The sequence below is a fragment of the Protopterus annectens genome, chromosome 3.part0, assembly GCF_019279795.1.
Source record: "Protopterus annectens isolate FY-2018-M chromosome 3.part0, PAN1.0, whole genome shotgun sequence".
NCBI lineage: Eukaryota > Metazoa > Chordata > Ceratodontiformes > Protopteridae > Protopterus > Protopterus annectens.
In genome coordinates this window covers 753,968,329-753,991,896 of record NC_056731.1, presented here as the reverse complement: position 1 = coordinate 753,991,896, position 23,568 = coordinate 753,968,329, and the positions used below count along the sequence as shown (strand labels likewise).

Below are 23,568 nucleotides of genomic sequence, written 5' to 3'. Positions count from 1 at the left end.
TCTGTGAAAAACTTCATCATCCTCTCCACATCCACTTCAATGAGACGCCTGGATGAATGAGAGGATACCAGGGACAGCGATTTTTAGTGCCTCTCTAAAAAGAGAAAGGGCACCCTGGAAGGAACCATATCCAGACTCGGTGAATATGTAGTTCTTGGTAAAGGCTTAGGATGTGAAGATGTAGGCTCCAAAATATGTCTGGTAGGATCCAAGGATGTAGGATTCAAAATATGTGATGTTGGATCAGATAATGGTCAGATCTGATATAGCTTTGAATCCAGTCTTTTTTTCTTTCTCCTTGGTTAAGATGAAGTAGAGGCTGGAGAATCCGAGGATCTAGACCTTTTTGAATCCATGAATAATACTACAGTCCTGCTGCAGGTGTTCTGGTACCAAAGAATAGACACAAAGAGAGTGGGCATCCAACAAAGGCAACTTGTGCCCACACTTATTACACTTTTTAAAACCTGCTCAACCCTTCTCAGACAACTATGTAGTTAAAAGTGAAGAGTTACATTTTTTTTTTGGTAGGCAGGGAATATGAAAAGAAAATACCAGCAATGGTATTTAAGAACTACAAGAAAGAACTTGTAAAAAAAAATAGAAAATACCAGCATTGGTAATTACAGAATTTACAGGGTGTGTAGAGAAGGCAAAGGGAAGGAGATAGGTCTACCACGATGGTAGAAACATTTTACAGCCAACATATAAGACAAATAATGTCAGAAATGCCTTAAGAAGAAAAAAATGAAGATTAAAGATGAAGGAAATAGTGGTTTATAGAAGAATTTAAGATGGAGATATGAACAATTTACTTTATTTATTTATTTATTTATTTATTTAAATTTGTTGACCGGGAGTGTCCGACTGGACATAGGTCCATTTTCAGCGGAGGCCCGGGGAGAAAAGCTCCACAGTTAAAATAAACATACAGTATATACATTGGATTACATAGTGATTAACAATTTACATTGCAATTACTTACAACATATTTACAGATGAAGAACATAGTACATCAGTAGACAACTAGAATCTTTATCTGTGAAGTACATAACAGACATTAACAAATGTTACAATGAGAAGTTCCTGTTGTATAATAAGTACTAGGCTTATGAGCATCTGAGCTTGCTATAATCAAGGTAGTTAGTGGAGTGGAAAGAAAGGTAGTGGTGGGATGGGGTGGATAATATTAGAGTGGGAGTTGCAAGGGCATAGCCAGCATGTTTTTAGTTGCGCTTTTAGTAAAGTTTTGAAGTGGGTGCATGATGGTATGGAGGTAATTGTAGGTGGGAGTGAGTTCAATAAATTGGCTATGGTGCAAGAGAATAGTGCTTCATCAGCAGAGTTATTGGCTTTAGTGATCTGCAAGTGATTTTTGCTGCTGGATCTTAGTGGTCTGGTGGTGCGATAGGGTTGGAGTAGATTCTGGAGGGATGGGACATTTAGTGGATGGTTTACTAGTTTGTGGGTGAGTGAGAGTTGATACCACTGAAGGAGGTGAGGGAGTTCAAGCCAGCCCAGTTCAGCAAGTGAGAGACAGTGGTGACTGTGGTAGGATGCCCCTGTGGTGAATTTGGCGATTTTGTTGTAGCAGGTCTCTAGCTTGTTTAGATCACATTGCCTTAGGTTGGTATATATTGGAGAGGCATAAAGTTGGGTAGAGATAAGGTGGGAATTTGCTATTGAAATCTTTGCTGCTTTGGTGAGAAATTGCTTATTTCTGTATAACGCTCCAAGTTTTTTGTGGACTTTTTTTATAGTCATGGATATGTGAATGTCAAATTTTAGTTTATTGTCTATTTCCACTCCTAGAAATTTGGTGTGTTCAGTTGGGTATATAGTGGTGTTGTCTTTTGCCGTGATGTTAAAGTGAGAGTTGTTTTGAGTATGTTTGGTGGGTTGGAAGATAAGTAGTTTAGTTTTGTTTGGGATGAGTATTAATCGGGCATTGGATAACCATGTTTCAACAGAGGAAAAGGCTTCCTGTGTGACTTTTTGCAGTTTTGGTAGGGACTGGGCTGAGCAGATGATGGTTGAGTCATCTGCATATTGTATGAGTCTGCCATGTTTGGTGGCAGAGGCTAGATTATTGGTGTAAACAGAGAAGAGTAGGGGTCCAAGAATAGATCCTTGGGGAACCCCTATGGAGACAGGTAGTTGGGGAGATATGTCATTCTGCCATAAAACAGATTGTTGGCGGTCAGACAGGTAACTCTGAAACCAGTTTGTGACTGATTGTGAGAAGGATAGGTTATTGAGGACAGAGATAAGTTGTTTGTGTGGGACCATGTCAAATGCTTTAGATAGGTCTAGGAAAGTAGCAGAGGAGAGATAGCCATTGTTTTTATGCTGAAGGATAGTGTTAGTAAAGGAGAGTAAGGCAGTGGTAGTGCTATGGTTTGGTCGGAAACCATGCTGAGTACTGGAAAGGAGGTTGTTAGTAAGGAGGTAGTCTGAGACCTGAGAATGTATGCATCTCTCTAGTATTTTGGAGAGTAGAGAGAGAATAGCTATGAGGCGGTAATTGGTTAGTTCTGTGGAGGGTTCGCCTTTGTGGAGGGGAATTATATGTGATACTTTCCACAGTGTGGGAACGTAACTTTCTGACAGAGATCGGTTAATCAAGATGGATACTGGGTAGGCCAGAGCATCAGCTGTGATTTGTAGGTATTCACTTGGGAGGCTGTCTGCTGCTAATTTGGTGGGTTTAAGTTTAGTTAAGAGTTTTTTTATGTTGGAGGTAGGTACAGGAGAAAAAGAGAAGGCAGTGGGGAGATTACTAGTTGAAGGTGTGGGTTGGGGGGGGAGTTGTTGTGTTGTTTAGCTAGTGATAGTATGGTTTGGGTGAAGTGTGTGTTGAATGAGGTAGCAATATTTTCTGAGGAGTAAGGGATGTTAGGAGGAGGGGTACTGATTTTACCTGGGTGTAGGATGGAGTTTATGGAGTACCAGAATTGTTTGGGGCTGTGTTGTGAGGAGACTAGGACAGACTGGTAGTATTGGGATTTGTCCTGTTTTATTAGCTTTTTGACTCTATTGCGTAGTTCTAGGAATTTCTGTCTAGCTGAGGGGGTTTTGGTTTTGCGCCAGTGCTCCCAGGCTTTATCCCTGTTTTTCATTTCTGACTTAGTGTTTTTTTGTAGCCATGGGGAGGGTTGTGCTTTGGTTCTGGAGAATCTTATGGGGCATGGTAATTAAGGATGTTTAGGAAGATAGTATTAAAAAATTCCACTGCATCATCTAGACTGAGGTACTTTGGAGGATGCCAGTTACATTCTTTGAGGGATAAGATGAATGTGAGTGGGTTAAAGTTTAGTTTTTTACGTATTTGATGGTAGATGACAGGTTTAGCTTGGTATAGGTATTTTTGAGTAGGAATGTTGGGGAGTGATCACTGAGGCTATTTGATAAGCAGCCTGTTATATAAGACTGGGGGCTCTTACTGACTAGTATCCAATCCAGGGTAGTGTGCTTGGTGGAGTTTTTATTTATCCTGGTTGGTGACTGGACTAGTTGAATGAAGCCATGAAGGTGTACATGATGGGTTGGATTGTTGCCAAAAACAGGATTGCCAGTCAATATTGAAATCACCTAAGATCATAGTTTCTTGGGGGAGATGGTGGGTAGACCAGCTGAGGAGGTTTTCTAGGGGAGGCATGTTTTGACCAGGTGGGAAGTAGCATCCAATTATGTTGATGGTTTTGTTTTGGTTAATTTTGAGGTTGGTATATATTATTTCTTCATTGCCTATTTGTGGAGCTGATGATTTTAAGATCTGGATGTTTAGATGCTGTTTAAATATTATAGTTACACCACTTAATCTCCTACTAATGGCTCGAGAGCCGAAGGCAACCACGTCTAAACACTAAAGCAGCAAACAAGATCTGAGGGATGTTAGGGGTGGTGCGTTATGGGTAGGGAAGGACCCTGAGAGTTTGTTGGTGGCCACAAGCTAGTAAAATGGTTGAGTCGGATCTGAGAGTTGGATCCAATCCCATTAGTTGAGGAAGGCATGCAAATGGACAACATCAGATCAGAGCTTATAAAATCAAAATGGCCACTGATACCAAAAGCAATTATAAATCATTGCTGAACTGCATCAGAGAGTTAATAAGCAGCACTTATCAATGTTCTGAATAGATCCACAATGATGCCACCCATTCTGATCCTGAGGATATACGTAATAACCTAGAAGACAAACTTATAGCAAACTTCTATTTATTCACCACCATAGCTGCCCCACCCTTCCTCAGTACCTTCCCATGGTAACAATGGAATGAGTGCTAACAGCCCTATCTACAACAAAGTGCACAACTTCTCTGGGTCCTGATAATACATTAGGATATGTAACAATTAATACCAAATATGGCCTAAAAGAATCTCTGTTAAACACCTTTAAAATGAGTGTTTCAATGGGCTATGTCCCTGAAGCTTGGAGAATAGCCATTGTGATATCCTACATAAGTTGAGGTTCAACCACTGACCCTAGTAAACATAGACCTATTGTTTTTCCTAGTCTTCTTTGTAAAAACAACTTATAATTCCTGATCTCACAAAGCAAAACACTGATAAACCCTTAGCTCTAGGTCCACATCAGTTTGGATTTGTCAAATGTAGCCCCTACCTTCTTAACCAAAGATAACTGAATGAGTTTATGATGGTTAAGCAGTGAGCACTATATACTTAAACTTGATACTATCTTCCATGCTGGCATTGTTGATAAACTGGTGAATGTAACATCAAACCATATGTAGTGAGGTGGACAGAAACTTATTTGGTTATTGGACTGAAGACACTGATAGAGATGCAGGTGCCACTTCAGAAAGTAAAAATGTCACAGGCTGGTTCCTCATGGCTTGGCACTTTGTCCACTTCTATTTGCGATTTATTTTTGTTCTATACAAGTCAATACACCAGGTCTCTGTCCAGCAAAGTTAGCTGATGACTATAAACTAGTGGTTGTTATTTGAGCACCATCTGATGTGAACGTATTCAAGGAGGAGATGAACTAAGCAAACAACTGGTGAAAAAACAGTAGCCTCTACTTTAATAGGGAAAAATATGCAATGAAATCCAATTTGGTAAAATAAACAATTCCTAAGCATGCCACATTGACCAGACACATACATTAAGACAAACACTGTTATTAGAGCTCCAGGTGCCCTTGTGGATGACCCTATATCCATTGACTATTATATTTGCACTGTAGTTAGAAAATCCTTCTATCTGGCCTAACTAATAACCAGTAACATCTCATACAGAACTGAATTCTTTTTTCTCTCCTTCACCTCATTATTGAATAAAATGTCCCATTTAGTTTGTACTTATCAAAACTTATCAACCAACTGCAAATACCTCAAAGGTTCCTAGGCAAAAATGTCACAGACCTCAGGTCCCTTGGATATTCAGATCAATTGATTACTCTATATCTCTTTTTATTCTATTTTCTATGAAATTGTCAGCACCAGTCTATATTTGGTCTCTCGGGCCACGACCCACCCTCCTAGACCTTCTATGTCTTTATATTACTAACAGTTCCATAAGCACACATACACAGCCTTACTCTGTGTTCAGAAGTTAATAGGATGCACTGACAAGACAGGCTCTTATCCCAGTGCATTTCTCATCTACAAAAGTAATTACCTCTGCATATAAAGTAACATAGTCCCTTCACTACATTAACTGGTAACCTAAACAATTGGATCAGCACTCAGAAATTCTCCCAGTGCCTATCTTTTGTGTCTGTTTTTGGGGCAGGAGGTAAATCTTGATATTGAGTGTTCTAGGTAGGCTGAAAGTGGTCTAGTGACTGATTTCTTAGTATCAACCTACTTGCATAATGCTGACACTGCTTTCACAATAGAGATCCATTTAGAATAGACCTTTGCTTCATATTTAATGTCTGCAGGGCCACCCATGGGGATCTGTTATATAGTGACCTAGACAGGATAATACTAGTGTTAGGGTAGTACTTTGTTTGTTAGTGCAATAAAGTATGTTTGCATGGGTTTTCTCTATGTGCCCCACTTTTCTCCCACTTTCCACACATATCCTGGTTAATAGGCTACACTAAACTGCCTTTATATATATATATATATATATATATATATATATATATATATATATATATACTGCATATGTCCTTGCTTTTGTAGACATGGCATCATTGGCCCAGGTTCCTACCACAGATATCAGATTTTCTGAGTATAACAGTGGCCACAAGCTGTAGTATCTTTCTTGTGTACCCTATACCCAGCAGAGTGATTTTTTATTTATTTATTGTTTGCAGCACTAGAGTTCAACATCATTATGCTTAACTTAGTGCCAATTCACCCAAACTGGTTAATGTTAGGTTGATGATGAGAAAGGTGAGATGGGAATTCAATCTGTGAGTTTAGCACTGTTGTGTGTGGATTCAGAGGTGGATCCAACATTAAATGACCTAGACAACTGCCTAGGGCCTGCTGGCTTGAGGGAGGGGACCTTGGCCACAAGGTTAAATTAATTAAAAAAAAAAATAGAAACCTTTTTCTGTAGCATGATTAAAAAAGAAGTGTTTCCTTCACATCTTGATAATGTTATGGCTGCATGCATCATTTCCAGCGAATGCAGACACAAGCAGAACAACATGTGAGAACTGAACTGCAGATCAAACTTGGGGGCTTTACTAACAAGTTAGCTTTTGGATTTGCAGCTTCCTTTTTTTAATGAGTTGACTTGGAGCTGTATTTTTAAACTTGAACTGCCAGACGGACAAATTTTCTTAGATACCGTGTATGTAGGAGTTGACTTTGAACTGCATTTTTTGATCAGCGAACAAGTAAAGTGAACAAAACAGGATTAATTATTAACATAAAATTCAATGAAAGAGAGGAATAAGATATAGCAAAAATGCCAGTGTTATTTTCAATACTGGTTCAACTGACCTCCTTTCTCCCATTAATGCAGCTCATTTCAGACGTGAAGCTTTAACGATGCAGAACTAGGTGCATGTGGGTGTGTATGTAAAATGCCTTAGTCAGAGAGGGCAGGTTAGTTAATTAATTTGGGGAGGCTCAAAACCTGTACCTTGACTACAGGAGGCAGGAGTTCATCTAAACCAACTACCAGACCCTTACAGATAGATTGTCATTAGAGCTGGTTGAAATGTTCTGAAATGGGTACCTTTGCCATTTATTGGTTCATACATTTTGCACTGCAATGGAAAAAAATGCTCAAAACTACAAATTTAAAATGTACCCTAATAAATGTTGCTATATTTAACAAAAAAAATTAAATTAGGAAGTTGAATCAAATAGCATATGCATTTCTGCATAGTCCTAGAAATGTAAGCAGGGGACCATGGTTTGAAAACAGCTCAGACTCCTAGAAATGTATGCAGGGGACCATGGTTTGAAAACAGCTCAGAGATCAATGCACACTTAATCTACCACTGGTAGGGCACATTTTGTGTCTTTGAGGTTAAACATATTAACCGTTGTACTACCCCCAACTAATTTTCAATGAATGTGAGTTTCATAGGAATCGCAGTTAACTTTTACTCATGCTAAGTCTGTTTTCAGTGTGTAACTGTTTTGTTTAGCAAATGGCCATCAGGGTTTGTGCTATAAAATTTGTAAGCAGTGTTACTGGTCCAGCAGGTAGCAAGAACACTACTTAATGGTACAATTTCTTGTCTGTGAGTATATCATTAAATTAAGAAGAGTAAGGCGAGGATTATCACTGAATTGGAAGACAGGGATTCAGTCACTAGGCAGATAAAGGGTATAGCAGAGGAACAAATAAGGACATTTCATAACATAGGTTCATGATATTACTGTGGAGAGAAAAAGTCTGTTGATATTCTGAGGATGAGCATCAGAACAGTGGAACTGAAAGTGCAAACATAAGGAATATATATTACGTTCTAGGCTGAGGTACCTCAGATCCCCCCCCCCCCACTCTGAATTACAGTGATCTCAAAAATGTATCTTATGATATATGACTTTTATCTCTATGTATACATTGCAGGATTTGGGCTTTAGTTGCACAGCAGTAAATTTCAGGATTCCCTGTACTTTGGTAACAGCACTTCATTTTTCATGGCTGTGACACTCACATTTCTGTTAAGGAGCTATGAAGATGGGAAACTGCAAGTGGTGGTATATGAAGGTGGGGATGGTGGACATTGTTGGCATCAGAGAAATACAGCCATGTGAGAAGAGGAGTTGGACATGGAGATGCCAAGGGTATAGATTGTTTAAGAATTACAGAGATGGGAGGAATGGAAGTGAGTAAGGATCTGCAAAAGGAAGGCCATACAATGGAAGCTCAGAAATGAAGAGAAACACCACCTCATAAAGTGGGTGAAGAAGAGGTGAGGTTTGGGACCTAGTTGTAAGTACCTTGTGATTAAGGTAGATAAAGCAGTGGGAATAGTGGATCAGTACCATGTCATGACCCAAGGTATATCAAGGAAGCAGGATGAGAAACTGAGGGAGAGAATAAATTGGTGTAAGAGGAGAAGGAGGGTTATATTTACGAGGAGCAGAATCTGACAGTAGTAGAGTGGAAGATCACAAACTCCAAAGTGGAGAGCCAGTGGGGACTAATTAAGGTAGTTTACCATAAGTGCTCCTAACCAATAAGAGGGCATCCGAGCTGTTCCGATAAAAGCACCATTCACCAACAAAATCATGCCACTGTGTGTTTTACAGTGAGGATATGATAAGAATGAAAAAAAAAGACAATCTGGCATTTTATGGGAATGGAATAGGCTGACCTGATAAGAAGGCTAAAGATGATATAAGGAACTGGAAGTAAATCTAGTGGAGTAGGAAAAAAGGTTAAGCTTTAGACTAAGGTAGAAGCAAAGTGAAAAAAAGAGAACACTAATGTGATTACATAGAAATGTGAAGTTAACAATTAAGATACAAGAAATGACACACAAAACAAGGAAGAGAGGAAATGAGCAAATGGGGGAAACGGTACAAGGAAACAAGTAGAAGGGTACCAGAAGAGTTGGAGACAAATGTTCTTGTCATATGCAAGACAGCAGAAGGGAACAAGAATGAGAACAAAATCTTTTTAGATGCATCACAGGATACTGAAAATTTGAGATAGACCAGGTCAGCCAATGCAAAAAGGGGAGGAAGTTTATAGAAGCTATGCTACATGTACTTATATTGGATCAATGCTTGCCTCAATCTTCATGAGTAAAAGAGAAGACAGGATGCTATGACTGGAAAGAGTTAGGGCAAATGGGAAGAGAGTATCTGGATGCCAAGAATGAAAGGGCAGACATACAGGGGAAACTTACTACAGTAAAGGAAGCTAAGGCACAGAGACCAGATGGACTGCCTTTCAGGGTCCTTGGGAATCTAGTCAGTATGCTGTCGGATTTCCTGAGGGACAACTTTAGTGTTTCAAAGTGCCTGATGACTGGAAGAGGGAAAACGTGGTATCATTCTACAAAGAAGAGAAAAGGAAGAATCATAAGAACTAAACCTCTAGTTACCTAGTTGTCTTTGCAGGAAAAGCTATGGAGAAATTCCTTTTCCAATACAAGCAGAAAAAAATGAATATTATGTTCTGTGTAAATAAATACATTGCACTGCACTTGGGCACAGCAATCTTAGTGAGATGTGTCAGCTGGGGGAGTAGTATTGATGTGGCAGAGCAGGACAAACCTACAATGTTTATTATATCCAGAGTGAAGTATCAGTAGCAGAATAAAAAGACTGTGGAAGTAGGAATAATCCAGACACAAAGAAGCAAGGATTCTGATTTTACAGTCCTTTGTCAAGCCACAGTATGAATATAGAATATAGTACACAGGATGCTACAAGGAAAGAGATATTAAGAATCTGAGAGAAATGCAGAAAAAATCCTTCAGAAGGGCGTGTGGTATGGAGGAGAAAGGTATAATTAGATGTTACAAGATCTGGACTTCTTCTAACTAGAAATCAGAAAGGACAGCAGTTTCACGATATTGGTACAAAAGTCATGATTAGGAGATGGGAAGAGGCCAACAAACAAGAAACACAGGAAAGACGAAGGTTGCTGGCAGTAAACTGTAGGGGCAAACTACCCTCTGGAACTGTCTATGAAAGTTTTTCTTCACTGAAAAGGTTTTAGACCCATAGAATGGGGGGGTTAGAAATGGAATCCATAAAGACATTAAAGAGGGTGCATGACAAGTGGTGGAAAAGAAGAGGGAATAATGTGGAGGGGTTTGATGTTCAATACAGCAAAATGGCAAAATAATAGGCTAATTTCCTCCTGTTATCATGTACATGTATTTGGAATGCATTCCACTCCTCAGTAACCAGGTTCGAAGCAGTGGGATGACTGTATCACCTTTGTATCATGCAAGTACTAAGAGAATGGATCAGATGTTTTTATAAGGTAAATGTTCAATATTAAAATACACCCAGGAACTTCTGTTTGAAGATCATGTTGTTAAGTATGTGTGCCACACAGAAGTTAGTTTCAGCTCACTGCTTTGATAGCCTCCCACTCAATGGATCCACATTCTATAAAACATTGGTTTCTGTACTGACCAAGCCAGGCATGGCAATTACATACAAGGGCACACAGCATGCATGTGTAGCATACACAGCCTACTGGTCAACAAGTAGTACAATTACTAGACAGAACCAGGTGTACCTGTGTGCAGTGACACATTATGGGTCTGCAGGTCTCCACAGCTACAGAAAACAGGCCCATCCACTCTGGTAAATGGCTGAAAGTTGTGTTCCACCACTTTATGTGAATGCTTCTAGAGGGACTTGTTGAAACACTGAATTCAAGATTACCTACAGAGATTTGAACCTGTCTGTGAAATGTATGTTCTCACCTAGGTATGTTAATAGCAAATAATATGGATTGGTTGTCAGAGTAAGGGGAAATACCCAGTGTACCCAAGTCAGAATGGGTGACTCATAGCTATGGATGACTGCTAAAATGGTGACTTCATTTTCTGGGGGAGTAATGTGATGAGCAATTTTTCTTTATCCTTAATGTTCATTTAACAAAAAATGTATTATACTTAGTGATGGCACAAGGGGCATAGTCCCATATATGGGGTATGTGGGAAGTTCACCAAGCTGACACCACAAGATTCGAATAAATCCAAAAACTGGTCTTTATTTTTAGAAAAAACACCACACCAATGTCACGTATCACAATCGCTTTCGCTAGGATATTCCTAGCTTTATCAAGTTGTTAGAACATTCTGAAACATCGGCTTAAATAGCTGCTTGTGTTAATTAGGCAATCATAATACAATTAGAAAACTGATCAATTACCATTCATCTAATTAGGTAGGAAAACTACCTATCAAGTACATAAAGGTTTTCTTAACAATTCAAATATATTACATAGCATGATTCCCTACAATTAAAAAACTTATCATTACATATCCTATCTCATCATAACTTATAAAATTGTACTGTGTACATTTAAAATTTTTGTTAAACCAATTAAAATAACATATAGGTGCGCTGCTACTTGCACTGTCAAATCTTTGCCCAAGTGCATGTTTATAAATAAAAGTTAGACATAAACATGTCAAAGTGTGTAAAAGAGCAGGTAAAAAATGTGTATGTGGGTAGATGGTCCCCTTGCCTATGCTACTGATTCCCCCCTAGCAATATCTTTAATGCACAGGTGCTATTACACGTGGGCTATGTTCATAATCTGGCCCTTCTTAACTTTAAAATTGGTTTTATGCTGATGGTATCATTTAGTCCGGGCCAGTTTGCTGCATTCAATCTAAGCTGCCACACTAGCTCCCTATATTCTAGGGTGGCTTCCCAATCTCCCCCTCTCAAATCACGATTTACCTGCTCAAAAATCATAAATTTAAAATTGTGGTTCGGACATACAAGGGAATGCTTGTAAAGGGCATTAGTTTCCTTATTTTTAGCTATCTCATAAAAATGTTCGTACATTCTCCTCTTAATTTCCCTTTCCGTCTTCCCTACATAAAAACTTTTACAAAACATGCACACCACTAAATAAACCACACCTCTTGAATTACATGTAAAATACGTGGGAGAGTCAATTCTTGTTTTTCTAGAAGGTAAATATATACCTTTGTCATTCAGAATTGCATGGCATTGTTGGCATGCCCCACATTTAAATGTGCCAGATCTTTTTATTTTTACATTCTCTATCTTTTTCCTTCTTTCAAACATCTCTTTCAAGTTGACTCCCTTTTTTTCTAATAAACCTTGGTTTGTTTGGAAGAACATTCTTAAATTCTTCGTGTGCTGTCAAAAGTGGCCAAAATTTATTAATGGTTCTTTCTATGTCCTGTGCCTGACTACAAAAAGTATATATAAATTTAGGTCCCATAAGCTCATTATTTTTTTCTCTAGCTGTTTGATCTCTTACAAGCTCTTTGCCCAATAAAGGAAAATACAACGTCTCTCTTTTACTAATCACTTCACTATGCAATACTTGAAATAAATCCAAAGGGTAACCTCTCTCAAGGAACCTTTTTTTGCAGTGTCATAACTTCATTTTGGAAATCTTTCTCTGTGCTGCACATCCTCGATGCCCTAATCAGCTGACCTTTGAGAATCCCTTTTTTCTGTGCAAAAGGGTGGGCACTATGGAAATGTAAGAACGAATTGGAAAATGAGGGCTTTCGATAAATTTTTAATTGGAATGTTTTGTTACTATAGTCCTTGTATAAATTCACATCTAGATAGTGCAATTCATGCAGTTCTATTGTATGAGTGAATTTTAAAAAGTTGGTTGAGTTATTGATGTGAATTAAGAATTCTGAGAGCAAGTCATGTGTTCCTCTCCACAGAATACAAATGTCGTCCAAGAACCTTCTGTAAAACAGTAGGTGTTGGTTCCATGGGGGTATAAATACATTTTCACATTCCCATCTATGAAGAATGATGTTAGCATAGATGGTGGCACAAGGTGCCCCCATGGCCACTCCCTTAAGCTGCTTGAACAATTCTCCGTTGAAAAATACAACATTGTTTTCCAAAACTGTGCCCATAAGTTCCACAATCAAATTAGTTAAGTTGGAGCTTAGGTTTGTTTCTTTCGTGAAAAATTCACAAAACCATTGCAAACCAATGTCGTGAGGTATACTTGGAAATAAATCTTTTATATCAATGGTTACCATTAGTAACTCTGATTCAAAGCTATTACAAGGAACCTTTTGTAAAAATTCCCAAGAATCCCTACACACATAACTCAACAAGTGTGTGAATTTTTTTGCTACATGTTCAATAAATTTTGATAACGGTTCTGTTATGCCTCCACTTCCTGCCACTATTGGTCTAAATGGCAAGGGGTCAAGCCCTTTATGCGTTTTAGGAATCCCAAATATTATGGGTGACCTAGGTTTTGGAACATGTAAAAAGTTAAACAGCTTTTCATTAATGACACCTTGCCATAAGTAGTCATTCAAAGAATACTTAATTTTAGACCAAAAAATATGTACCTCATTTCTAGAAACCGCTGCATATTGACTGTCATCTTGCAACATTTGATGGAGGTGTTCATCATAGTTGTTCTCATACATAAGCACAATACCCCCCCCCCCCCCTTTATCTGGTTTCATCACCCTTATGCTTTCATTCTTTAACATTTGAATGAAATCAAACTCAGCTTGCTTGAGATTTGTTTTGTCAGTTTGGGTACATTTTAAACTCCTAAGTTCATCTTCCACCAACTGTTCAAAAAGCTTAATTAGCAAATGCATAGGAGGATTATACAAACTTTTCCTATCCAGTTCAGAGAGTGTACATGTTTGTTGCTTAAATAAATGCTGCAAATTGAGACTTCTGGTAAATAACTTGACATCTATCAAAGTGAGGGGTATATTACAATTTTTTAATGGGACAAAATGCAAGCCTTTTGTGAATACATCAAAGGCAATATCATCAATTACTGCCTCTGTATAGTTGTAAATGGTAAAGTTAGACTTGGTATGTAATGTGCATGCTCCCTGCTTAGAGCTTACTATTGCTTCATTGGCATTTCTAGTCTTTCCTTGAAATTCCATATTCCTACTTACAACCATGCTTACTTCCCTTACATTTAAAGTATCAAAAGTCTTAGCCATGTTCATGTATTCCAGTGACGTGGCCCTTGCTGCTTCTGCTTTCACCCCACTGCCCTGCCTGGAGGTTGGTGAAAATCCTGTGCTGACCCTTTGCGTTCTTTACCAGCCAGCCTTTCACTTTTCCTCAATGCCCCCCCCCCCAGTTGTTTAGCGTTGAATTTTCTTCATTGCTTGCATTCTGAATTTCCACCCTGTGCTGTCTAAATAGGGGATATGCCACCCCCTCCCTATATTCATTCAAATCTCTTTCTAACTTGCGCATTTTTCTGCTAATAACCTTCTTACAAAATGCGTCTACCTCATCAAATGCTTTACTGTAATCAAGTTTTATTGACAGAAAATTAGAATCAGTAACAATGTTATTATTTAGTGTATTCAAGTCATTTGTAAGAGCATTCTGTTTCATTTCATATTCTTCTATCATAACAGTTAGCATTTCAACCCCCGCCCTATTGAAGATGTCACACAGTTTAAAATAATAGGGTGTTCCCGTTTGCACATTATTGGGAAATTTGAATATTCTCAAACCTTTTGGGATGCGCTTTAAATTTACGCATTCTTTTAAGTAATCCACCTCAATCTGATTATTTTTCAAGGCATACAGTTTCTTGTTTAGTTCATCAAGTTCATTTTCAATACTAGTTGTTTTGTTGGAATGAACAATACCTTTATTGAATGAAAATTGCTGCTCTACCCAGCTCGCAAAGCAAAAGTCCTTGCGTTGTTGTCCTTTGTCCATTCTTGAAGCATTGTGCCTCTCCGTTTCATTAGACCTTTCCGCTCGACCCGGCCCTTCATTAAAGTTTGGCCTTGCATTCAGAATACTGCTAGATCCATTTGTAAAACAAGAACCATTTGCACCCAAGCAAGCTCCGCCAAGCCTGCTAGTAGTTTGTGCTGCGTGCTGCTGGTTTAACGCCGCTGTATCCGTTTCCGGTTGAGCCCCTTTCAGGAGCTTGGTTATCTCCGCTAAAGCTGCCAGAACACTGTTGAACTCTGCACGAGTTACCAGTGCATCGGAATCATTGTTTCTAAGGATTTCTGGTGTTTCCACCGGATCAAAGGCATCCGCTTCCGCAGCCATTACGCACTCAACAAACTGAACCAAAACCAAGGAAAAAACAGGACCAAGAACAGGTTTGAAGACCACCAAGCTGACACCACAAGATTCGAATAAATCCAAGCGCTTGTGATACGTGACATTGGTGTGGTGTTTTTTCTAAAAATAAAGACCAGTTTTTGGATTTATTCGAATCTTGTGGTGTCAGCTTGGTGGTCTTCAAACCTGTTCTTGGTCCTGTTTTTTCCTTGGTTTTGGTATGTGGGAAGTTGCCGCCCAGAAAAATATGTGAGTTTCAAAATTCATTGTTGTACACTTTTCAAACATTTATTTTTTGATTTAGAAGGGCATCTCACTTCAAATGGCACTTTCATGAAACTGACAGGGAGACTGCAGGTTATCAGTCCCTACAGGAATAACTTCTGTTGTGATCAGTCACCAAAAAACAGTGACATTCTTTATGTCCTATGAGAAGAGGAGCCAGGCAAGATCCACTACCAGTGGCTTGTGATCCAGTTGTTTTCTTATTGAAGAGCCATGTACCTCTTCCTAGTATAGACCTGCACATCTGGGCCAATGACAGTGCAAATCCACCACCTGTGTAAAGCCCTTACCAAATTCAGATCAACAATCACTTATATTCAGTGGTATTCCCTGTGTCCCACAGCCATTTCATCTCTTAGATCCTGTATGAGGGTATTTTTTTCATTATTATCAAAGCTGTCACTCCTACTACAATTGGAAAATTCTGCCTGACCTGATGTGCAGGCAGTGACATAGTTCGGTTATGGATACAATGAACTGAATTAGCACTGTAGTTCATGTTGCATTAGTAGACTTATGTGCAGCACACAATTGGCATACTATTGTGCATGTGACTGTCACGTATGTGACTTCAACATGCCAGGTGCATGCATCTGGTATACATGCGACGGGAACGTGTCAGTGTGCATGTGGTTTGATATGCCAATGTGCATGTGTCTGATATGTATGTGACTGGAACATGTTAGTGTGCATATATCTGTAATTTATGTAACTGGAACATGTCAATGTGCATGTGCCTATCATGTCTGTGACTGTAACATGCGAGCACGCATGTGTCTATCACATATATGGTTAGAATATGCCAGTGTGCAAGTGTCTGTTATGTATGTGAATGAAGCATGCTAGTGTGCATGTGTTCTCAGAGTAGATGCAGTGTACCAACAGTGTCATTGCTATCATACTCTGTATCACCAATTGTCACTGTCTAGAATATTTATAATGTTTCACTTTATTAGCAGCAGTTGTATTAATGCCTACCATTACTGCTATCTGACTTCAATGCAGTATCTTCAGCTCCACTTTCAAATGTATTCAAGTGCCTATGCATCCTGCAATGTACAACTGAAGTACAATGAGATGAACATTAACAGTTAAATATGCATATTTCCATACAATATAAAACAGCCAAGTCCCTACTCTTGAAATGAATAGCTACCAGTATAGCTATAACATGTAAATGTAGGTGGCTGCATAATTTTTACAGCTGGGACACATGCTAGGGTGTTGTTACCCTATGGAGTCAGAATATTCTCCATGCTGTTAGATGCAGTAGAATGCAAGCAGTCAGGCAATTCATGTTATCTGCTTACCTTGACCTTAATTAAAAAACAAGAACATATTTATAGTGCACACAAAAAATACTCTCTGCTATTATATGACATTGTTTCAGCAGTACAAACCTCCAAGCATAGTGTTTATTGAACTGCTAAAAAAACAATATATACTGTAAATATACAGCTAAGTAACAGGACAAAAAATTATGCTCAGTTTGTTTCTAGTGAATACACATTTCTGATTCTCTGATACTTATTGAATTGCACTTAAAACTCTACTAATTTATTATAATTCAACCAAAGCCTTAAAAAAGCAGCACTCACTGCCAAGAGTTTATAACAAAAAATCCAGTTTCCTAGTACTTAACTGCCAGCATAGATGCTGCATTATCAGTAGTAAAACTGTTTTGACTCTCTGCTCACATTTCCTCCATATGTGGCTGGTGATGTAAGTATGCTGTTAAGCCATTAGATGCCTAGCAGGTGGCTCCACCATTCTCATTGACATTTTGTCTTGTTCTCCAACATGTAAGTGGCATTGTCATTATACTGAACAAACTCATCATTCATTTGGTTCAACAGTATGAACTGCTGAAGGAAACCTTGCATTTATTGCTGCTTCTCTATCAGATTTTACTGCAGGTGGAGCCAGACCTGTTTAGTTTCAGAGTGTTGCATGTGACCACTATAAGACCTTTTTTCACCATGTCGCACAAGAACAGAGATGGTCAGATGGAATGTCAGCAGCTGGTGGTTCATGTCATAGAATATTTGGATTTTTGGACTGGGACACCATGGAGGCACGCAGCAGACATTGGATGTGCATATAAAGTTTGCATCTGATGTAACATCATCACTACTGACATTGGATTCATGTCTTTTACCTACAGCCACATCATCACTGCTGGATCTCTTTGGGTGGCATATTATACTTCCATCTGTGTAGTCTCACCATGTGTCACTGTCACACATGCATATTTTTGGTTGCATTACCTATACCTTGGTTGTGGGCCTTTTTATGTATTAGGGTACCATCTGCTTGGTGTAGTGATGTGATACGTATTATTTCTATGCTGTGTAGGCCTTTACAGAAGTGTTTTGCATATCACATTTATGGTTGCTAACTTCATTACTGTATTTGCAGTTTTCCTGTAACTAACCTGTTCTGTTATACTAGATTGCTATTTATGTAAATTGTACATTTGTAGCTTTTACTTTGCTAGGATATTTGTAACTGTTGGATGCTTCCCCTTATGGTACATATAGTATGGCAATGCACCATGGCAGATAGTGAGTAGTTAACATTTACACATTGTACAGCTGTTTATCCTTTGTGAGCAAACTAGGGCACCATATCAATGGTTAAAATAATGAATTACCAGTGATCCAACCTTTAAGAATTGTTATAACATAGTGGCATTACTTAAAAAAAATCTTAGCTGAATTAGCATTCCATTTTTGATGTAAATCATTGTGATGTATGGACTATGTATATCCATGACATTGGTTACTTATTTGCACTATATTATATGAGTGCATTTTGAACCACCAGTTGTGTTGTAGTACAATAATAAGCATGTTTGTTTTCCTGTGTATTAAGATTAGAAACATTTCTACAAAATGAAAGCAAAATATGATTCCATTTATCACATATATCCCCCATATAATAGGCGATTGTGAAGAGGTAAGGTGAACCTCCAGCATTACCCATGTTTAGCACTGGATGCCCTGTCCATGTTATCCACACAGCTGCTGCTCAGGAGTAATGACTACAGATGACATTTATGAGCAGCACTAAGTCTGAACTGCATGCACCCAGGTCTATATCATATGAGCGAATCGCACAAATTGCGAACACTCATAATATTGAATGTACTGGACCTCAAAGTGCTCTTTTAGAGATCGCGGTACAGTGAAGAATGGGTTATTTGCCCTTTCCTCACTGTAGTGAGATCTCAGAGTTGGAATATATATTTAGCGGGGGTGTGGAGGGAGCAGACCCCCACAATAGGAAGTTTGAGGTCCGGTATGTTTGATATTATGAGCATTCGCAATTTGTGCGATTTGCTCATATGATATAGACCCCATGCACCCACCATATGAGAGAGATGTGTAGATGGTCATTACCACCATGACTACAGGTCATTCCCTAACCTGGTTACCACATTTGGCAAAAATCAATGAATGTGCAGGACAGTGATCCAGGCATAAATGGCTGCAATGTACTAGATGGCAGAGATGATGATAGAACTGATTGACCTGCATGAAGACATGTTACCACTGCAAGGACAGTGGGATTACCTGCAGCACACCACTTGCAGTGCATTATGACATACTGGGACCTGGGGTATATATGCCTGCTGAAAGCAGTGCTGGCCCAACTGGAATATATTGGTACATTCATGATAATGGGGACAAATGCCCAAATAAGTCAAGCAAGGGGCCAGATGTATGGAGCACAGTGAGATACCAGGCTTATGCATATGCCTTACACTGCTCTGGAGAGTGTGTAACTATCATCCTTAGCCATATCCATCTACACCCAGAGGAAATGGCAATGTCTGATATGGCTAATGCTCATCTGCCTACACAATATTGGCATCCCACCAAACCAGCCATTCTGAGTGTCAAAGATTCACACCATACCTATTCCACACAGCCATTCAACATGACATTCCCTAGAATTGTGGACACTGTCCATATGTTACCTCCCCATATGAAGACCACAGCATAACCCCTGTACATGTTCCTGAAGTGCTATACCATATGTCATGTAGAATGCATCGTGATGTGGCACTGCAGAGCCACATGGTAAACTTGGCCAATATTTCCAACAAGGACACTCTACTCCAACACTGGAGGATGTGATCTGCCTTCCCTAATCTGTTACCTAACTGTTTGGCTACCACATCCACCTAGCATTACCCTAAAATATATGGCAGCATTGCTGTTGCCTTTCATTATACCCCCTATACAAAAGATGAATACATTTGTGCTGCCCATCCCACTGGCCTGTATGGATAAAGTATTGATTGATGTAAAGAATGGCCAGTCAATGCACTGTACTGCATAGTTTGGAAATGTTAATGCATACATTAGCTTTATTCTATTTTGTTCTCGTTATAGCCTATAGTTATAGACCAGATGTCAGTTTATTGTCAGTTCTGTACTGTATTGTGTCCACCTCTGTCTTGCTTTGTATATTGTTGCAGCCAGTTCATCTGACAACTCATCATCAAACTACTCTTTCACTACTGACACAGGTATGCCAGGCAGTACTGTAATTCTCTCATATTGTAGTTAATTGCATATTACAATACTGTGTAGCATGGTACATGCAATAGTTAACTTCCTGTAGGTCTCAGGTACATACAGCAGTACACCAGGGGTCCTCAGCCACTGATCTAAGGTATATCTTGCATCATATACAACACTCAACAGTGGACTCCATCATAAGTAACCTGTTCACTATGCCCATGGGAACAGCATATCCAGGGCTCTGTAGCTGGAAATGCATGAATCTACCAATTATATGACTCTGTAAAGAGTTACCCTGACTGAAACACTAACAGTGGTTGTAAATGCGCTAGATATGGAAATCATGAGAACTGCCTGAATGGTGCACAGACACATTGTATATAATGCCCTGTGCATCGCACACTATTTAGCAGTCGATGCAGTGGAAGCCTTTCCAGTTGCTATACCAGATACCATGTAGCACAGGTGGGGATGTGATGACAATATGGTTGCAATGTTGTAGAATACATGCATAGTGCTGCTCATCTCATCTCCTTTTCCTGGAAACCATATATTTTATTTCACATGCTGCAGCCTAATGCCAAGGAACTAGTGTAGGATCCAGGGTAGAGACAATTGCAGAACTCCTAACACATCATCTGTCAGATGCTATAAATTCTTGATTGGAAAGATGTTTAATACTATACAAATCAGTGTGTCCACTGGGGATGGGCAGTCCACACATACCCCTTGATTCCATGTGTGGGTGCGCATAACTAGTAACTCCAGTATGGTATATCTGTCTACACTGTATTGGTCAACAATGTTCTGGTCATGGGGGTGATGGTATGTCAGCTGTTGGCTGATCCATCTGCAACACAGAGGGCAGCTATGTGCAACATGGAGCACACTGGTTCTGAAAGTGGCCACTAATACATATTGATCAGTCAACACTGATGCTACTTACAGCATGAGTGAAGCTAGAGCTCACCAAAAACCCTTGCATTCAGAACTGATCAGTGCTCTTTACCTAAAGTTGTCTCCGAATTGATCTGTCATAGTTAATTTGATCATCTGCAATGTGCAATGGCTCTCATTAGTATGTTGACACTCATTTGTATCCCATCATGCAGTCATTTGCATCCCATGCGTAGTACACTATTTCTCTAAGGTAGTGCTATTTCTCACTCTCTTTGAGTTATTGGTGACACTAGTATGTTGGTCATGTAGCATAGTTTTCTGTATACTAGAGAGCTTCAAAAATCACGTGCGATGAGGAGAATTCAGAAAATAATGTTAAGGGGCAAATCAAGCTTGAAAACAAGGATATACCTCCAAAAATGGAACATTATGTGCAGGGGTATATCAGGCCTGAAAATAGGAATAGCACGAAAAGTGAGCACAGGCAGAGCTGGGAATCACAGCGATGAAAACATCTGTTCATTTTCCACAAGCCGCTGTAGTACAGTGAAAACTTTTATTATTCTTTTTCCATGAGCCGCTGTAGTACAATTAAAACTTTTATTAAGCAAGATACACACAATAATAAAAGTTTTCATTGTACTACAGCGGCTTGTGGAAAAAGAACAGATTTTTTACATCACTGTGATCCCCAGCTCTGCTTGTGCTCACTTTTCTTGCTATTTTTGTGACTTATTCATTGTTTTGGATCTGAAAATAGGAATGTTCCTCCAAGACAGGCATACTTGAGAGGTATGCAGCAACAGTTCACTTAAAACTGAGTTGTTATTTTTTTCTGAATTCTCCCATTACCTTTTATTGTTGCTAACTGGTGAAATGTAACTTCCATATTTACACCAATATTACTGTTGCTGACAGTGCTATTGTGCTATCAGGCTGTATCGTCTGCGTGGTGTCATACAGATGACTCACTGATATCAAGCATGTGCCAACTTGCTGTGATGGAACCTTCACCAGCGGAACCAAAGAAAGACTAAAGATAACATACTGGTGACAATGCTGGAGCATATAAATCCCTACCCCAACCTCTGGCACACATACTGGTACATGTTAATTAAGTGAAAAGCGTATGGCCAAATACATACCTTGTTGTGCAAGTTGTCTCGGTTGCAGCCCCAACATACAGATATGCATCTCTGTTCTGTTGAATAACTCTTTCACATTTATGGGCTGGTGAATAACAGTAATGGGACATGCTAGGGCTATCCTGGTACATCTCCAACAGACACTTGCATCAAGCTTCCAGTGCTGTCTTTTTTTATATTTTACAGGGGCAGAAGATATCATCTTCTGTAGGAAGGCTTGTCTGAGGAGGTGCCAGGAAAGCAGGTTATGTGTAGTATGTAGTTGTCTATCCTATACATTTGATTTCTGATTGATAGACTTCAGTAATATTTTATTTTAATCTACTCTCAAGATATCTCAATGTTTCTTTATGATGTCACAAATAATGTTAAAATTATTATAGAAAAGTAAAGGAAATCTCAATGTCTGTTATTTATATGTGATACTCTAGCATAGCTAAAGTATGGAGTAGCGATGGTCATTCTAGTTGATTTTATTTCAACTTGTGTCATTCAAATAACTGGGATCATACCCTCTTGTTTTAATATCACTGACTTCAATGACTTCACCCATAACAATGTCATCTGTCATCAGATGACTTTCTCTTAACCTCTGGCCCTTAATTAATTTTTTTAGTAAATGCGCTGGGTGCATACTTTATGTAGATATGTGCTTTTCTTGCAGTCCTTCGTATGTAATGATATATGTAAATAAAAATGTAGTAAAAGGTCAGATGCAAAGAGTAAGTCATCTGACCACAAATTATGTCTTTAAAGGTGAAGTTTTAGATAGGATGGTCATCTATGCTACCACCAACTGATCATAGCCCATCAAATTCTTTTTCATCCGGGGAAGAGCCCTGCCCTAGCTGACATACTAAACTTTCACAACCTCAAAAGGCAACTACGTTCATGTAACAAAAACCTGATTGAAATCAACCCATGCAATAACAGTGCTGGGGAAGCCCTATTCTCTTATAATGTTGCTAAAGTATGGAACACCCTCCCACCTGAACTCAGGCTACAAAGTCACACAAGCACCTTCAAGTGCCTTCTTAATTCACACCTCTATGCTAACCCTCTTTGTAACTGCAAAGACCCCCCCCCCTTGAAGACCCACTACTCCATATAAGTGACCCACTGTATGCCTCCATTGCACACACTATATTCTCACCTGATATACTCACCTAATATGTATTTTTTTTGTTGTAAAGATTGCAAATAGGGGTTCTACTCCTGAGTATCTTATTGTTTGAGTATCTTATTATTTTGCAAAATTGTTCTTGTACTTCTTTGTTTCTCTTAACTTGTATACCAGTTTTTTATTGTTATCTTGTTATCTAAACCATGTATGTACTCTGTTAACTTCCTTGGAGCTTTTCTCCCCAGGACTCCACTGAAAACGGGCACTTTGTGTCCATTTGGATTTATCCTGGTAAAATAATGTTAAAATAAATAATAATAAATAAATCATTTTCAAAACAATTGGGTGTAGTTAGTAGTGGTTCAGTTGACTGCTTTGATACATAAAATAGAGTACTGCAAATGACA

General features: G+C 39.0%; 1 protein-coding gene across 1 annotated transcript in view; it reads right to left on the bottom strand.

Moving 5' to 3' along the window:
- The window catches only part of LOC122796926 (collagen alpha-6(VI) chain-like), a 1,619,258-nt gene that overhangs the window by 1,454,896 nt on the left and 140,794 nt on the right, over nucleotides 1–23,568 (bottom strand). The gene's annotated exons all lie outside the window — the stretch shown is intronic.